This window comes from Homalodisca vitripennis, unplaced genomic scaffold, assembly GCF_021130785.1.
Source record: "Homalodisca vitripennis isolate AUS2020 unplaced genomic scaffold, UT_GWSS_2.1 ScUCBcl_5280;HRSCAF=11938, whole genome shotgun sequence".
Classification (NCBI taxonomy): Eukaryota; Metazoa; Arthropoda; class Insecta; order Hemiptera; family Cicadellidae; genus Homalodisca; species Homalodisca vitripennis.
Genome location: NW_025781387.1, coordinates 24,190 through 28,826, shown reverse-complemented (window position 1 = coordinate 28,826; position 4,637 = coordinate 24,190). Strand labels below are relative to the sequence as shown.

Sequence of the window (4,637 nt, the reverse complement as noted above, 5' to 3'; positions counted from 1 at the left end):
CAACCGACACGAGACATAGAGTAAACAAGACACAGGACACAGTCAAAAAACGCTTCGTTTATATATGTACACCTTAGGATTCATAGCCACCCGTTCATTGGTTCAAAAAACAGTCCTTATCCTTTTTCCTCCATCGTAGACTAGGATATAGTTTCGGCTGTCTAACTGAGAGATCACGGGTTGGAATCCCGAGTAGATCCAATCTTGTACAAACATGTTTGACTTCGACACTAACCAGCTTTTGACATTTTCAGCTAAAGTTCAACTTCAAGTTCAATTTTTATGAAATATTAAATATACATTGCTTGGTCAGTAATATAATGTTTATAGAAAATAAAACTTTAATTTGTAAATTTCACTTGAGATTGCGTCAGTGACAAATTTAAAACATAAAAATGTATTGTAAATACTCTTTAAACACTGTTACCTACTAAACCAGGCTCAATGAACGAGCTGCAAATGGTATTACACAAGTTACTCCAAACTGGCGAGCTTCCTTTAAATTGACTTCCTTAAACAATTTAAACATGGCATTTTAACAGTGGTTTATGGAAAACACAGAAATGAACATTAATGTGCCTCAAAGATCCATCCTTTCCCAGACTACAGTGCAAAAAGCAAGACTTCTGTTACGCAAACCCTTATTTATGATTATTTTGGAATGTTACATGGACATAATAAAGAAAGATCTTCCCGCTATACATGAAGTAGATAGGATATCCCCGCAACTGGTTTCTCAGTCTTACATTTCATCGGGACAACAAGGCAAAGTCAACTATGGCAGTGGAAATATTTTACACCGAAAATAGATTACAAGAGCCAGATGTAGACGCCTTTGGCCGAAGTAGATTTCCAAAGATAAGTATATATTTCTTTGATATCATTTCCTATCTTGCACTAATTTGTGATTAGGGCAATAGCGCAAACTGAACTGCAGCGCTGTAAGTAAATTGAAAGGGTCGGGAACAGGCGTCTTTTAACCAAAGTAGGCTTCTTAGTTCTGCATATTTATATAAGTTTTCTTCGTCAGGACAACAAAAAAACTAATATACCGTAGTACTGAAAATATCTTAGACTAGAATCATATGATAAGGGATAAAGTAAACGCTTTTTGACGGTTGTAGGTTTCTGAGACCCATGTATTTGTATTTTTTTATTGGGGTAATAAGGCAAACTCAGCGGTGTGTTTGAAATATAATTAATTTGAATTCAATGAATACAACAGATACAGTGTAATTGTGTGTTATGTATGTCGAAATAATACATACATAATACAATAAAAATGAAGATGCAATATGATACGTAATTTATATAATAATAGGTTATCAAACATTTATATAAAAAGAAATTAAACTGGCGAAGTATAGTTTGACCTAAATTCTGTAATAAAAACCTATAGTAATAAATACAACCGCCAATCACCGAGTGCTTCGGTGACCGCCTTCTTAAAGGATAACTCTGGATGGATACGGGTCTTGAACAAAGGACAAGAAGTTAAAGGTCTAATTGTTCCTCTAGCGTGCAAATAGGAGAGTATGAGTATGATTAGTAAACCCTAAATCTCAGAATTCTGGAGAGCCCCTTCTAGATAATATGTTGTAAATGTATTTAACTAGCAAAAATAACAAACGAAATCAAATGAAAAACGCCTTTATTTCAAGAGGCAAAGTTAGGACTTAAAAGTTATCTCTTCCACTTAACCTCTAAACAAAAATAAATACAAAACAAAATATAATAATTCTATTTCAGTATTGAAACTAAATTTGTATTTATAAGTAAAACTACTTTAGACAATACATTACATCATATATATATATATATATATATATATATATATATATATATATATATATATATATATATATATAAAACTCTAACATCTACTTAATACAAGAGGAAACTAATAAAATGATCATATCCTTATCAGCTTTCATTCTCCACCCTGTCAGCTTACACGCAGCAACCCCAAGTGCGACCACAAGAACCACCAACCGTCGTTACCGCCGAGTCCGCAACAGAAAGATCCTACAGCCTGTTTAAAGCTTAAATAATAAAGTTGGTTTTATGTAATAATAATAGAACAATGAGTTTACATTATATATTACAAAAATAATATTTCAATATAGTTTATTATAGTTTAATATATATTAATATGTGTTGCTAAATATTCGTCTTAAACATTATACATACTTACATACATATAAGTATGTATATGTATGCATATATATATATATATATATATATATATATATATAAGTCATATATATAAGATTGACAGGTATTTGGTCTTCCGATCATATGTTAGTTTGCTTATTTAAACGCATATGTGACAGATACGGCCAAATACAATACAATAATTGAATCGGAAAAATTAAGCGCTCTGTGGTGTAATGGTAGCACATTCACCTGGTAAGTGAGAGATCCGGGTTCGACTCCCGGCGGAGCAAGTACTTTTTGTGATTCAATGTTTAAATGTTTATGTTTAAAAAATATTATATAAAGTTACTATATGGAGCTCACGAGTGGAGTGGCAGGAGGAATGCTCCTTTCGCCTGTCAGGGCTCGCTGTCAATCACTTTTCATATATTTCCAAAATCATTGTGCATGCTATACTATGAACAATTAACTTACATTTTTGAATAAAATTTCATGTATTTAATTTGTCATTTCAATAAATTGTTGTAATTTGACTACATATTTTCTTTTATTGAAATAGTTTTATGTTGCATAGTATTATTAAATAGTAATTAAAACTACTGATAAAATAGTATGATAACTACTATTTAAATAGTAGTTATCATTTGTTTCAGTCATTGTTCTTGTTTTAAAATTTGTCTATTAGACTATTTTCATTAGTTAGTAATTCCAATGTTTGTAATTATTTTATAAGATTTTAACATTGTATAATATTATTAATTGTACTGCTACTTTTGCAGTTATCAGTTTATATCACACCTTGAACTAATTTACATGTATTAAAAAAAGTGTTGGTAAAAATACAAAACATTCGGCCGCCTTCTAATAGATATAATAAATTAGAAATTGAGTTGAATAATATGTATATATTTAAATATTCACTATAATTTTGTATAAACATCAATAAATTTCGATATCTCTTAATTACGAGTACTGATTAAATAATGGACTAGGTTAAGTACACTGTTAATAACGACTAAAATGCCACTTTTAAGTTGAATAAGGCACATGAACACAGTGCGAGCAACAAGGTGGCATTGGGTTAGGGAGGCTCTAGGTAGAGGGGTGAGGATAACTGCACGTTTTTGGAATGGCTAGTTCGAGGAATTCACTTGAATTTAACCCCCTCCTCCGTACCCCTCGCTACACCACACATGAGATCCCTACAGTATAAATAAAAGGGCAAAAGTAAATAAACTAAAAACTAATTGAAATTGGTGGGATATCGCGAGGTGTTGTCGTGTCAGTCGATCCACAGAACTCTTCCGTCCATGGTCCAAGAGTTCCTCGGCCTATTGTGCGTGACTGCTGGCCTGTAAACCTCCGCACGGCGCGCAATCAGGTTTTGTCGGGTGGAAATACCGGAGTCTTTTTGGAGGTTCTTCTTGGCCAAGAACACTGACGCTATCGATAGCTAGTGGACTATGATTGGGTGAAGCCGTTTCACTTTGCCATCCGCTGGACGAGGTTGCTGACCGACACGATGGCTTCTACTTATAGACTGGTGGCAGCTCAACCTCTAACTTGTCCCGCAACAACTCTTCCACCAACTTATCCCTGTCCTCACCAACAGTGTCCGCGATTCCGAAGATCCACAGGTTGTCGTATCGCTGATACTATTCCAGGCCGTCAGTTATTTCTACCACCCTTCTATCCAAGTCAGTTACAACCACTGTCAAATTTGTCACCTAATCTAACAGTTTTCTCATTTCTTTGTTGACGGCAATGAGTGCTGCACGCACCGCCACCTCAATGTCCGCCTCCTTGATTTCTTCGGACATCCGCGAGAAAACTTTGCTGTAACAGTGTCCTCGCCCGACAGAAAGTTATTAACACAGCGCTCAACAAGCGCCGGGTTAAGCATGTGGTCGTTTTATCAAATGGTATTGTTGTTGTGTTAACAAGGACTGTAAGCAGATGACGTGAACAGCGATCATTAGAGTACTAGCTTCCTATCAGATGTAGATAGCACGGCCGCCTTGCACTTTGATCCCGATCGTAACTGGACCGGTATATTAACCTAAAGCCGCGTTTACACTGGAAACAAAACATGTTTATAAACAGTGTTTCGGAACAATGTTCCTCAAATCGAAGAATAACTACTTGGAACAATGTTTATAAACAATGTTTCGGAACAGAAATTTGGTGTTTCTCCACATGTTTCTTGTTTCCCGTAGAAAGCAGTAAGATCAAAGGGTGTTTATAAACATTGTGGAATGTTTCGGAAACACAAGACGTTTAGATATAGGAACATTGTTGAGAAACATAAATCATCAGGTCTACCAATAATTTTTTATGCGTTATGTTGGTAGAACAAGTTGTCAGTATGTTTCGTTTCGATGGAATGAAAAACAATGGTGTCATACAAAGTCAAGAATTCCAAAAATGTGTTGCTTCTATCGACTTGTCATGAAAAGCCATCAATTGATAAGGACTCAAAA

General features: G+C 34.6%; 1 non-coding gene across 1 annotated transcript; it reads left to right on the top strand.

The window, feature by feature from the left end:
* The first annotated feature begins 2,376 nt into the window (after nucleotides 1-2,376).
* On the top strand, nucleotides 2,377-2,447 carry Trnat-ggu. Its single transcript has one exon. It is a non-coding gene; the product is annotated as a tRNA-Thr (tRNA).
* The last annotated feature ends 2,190 nt before the right edge of the window (nucleotides 2,448-4,637 follow it).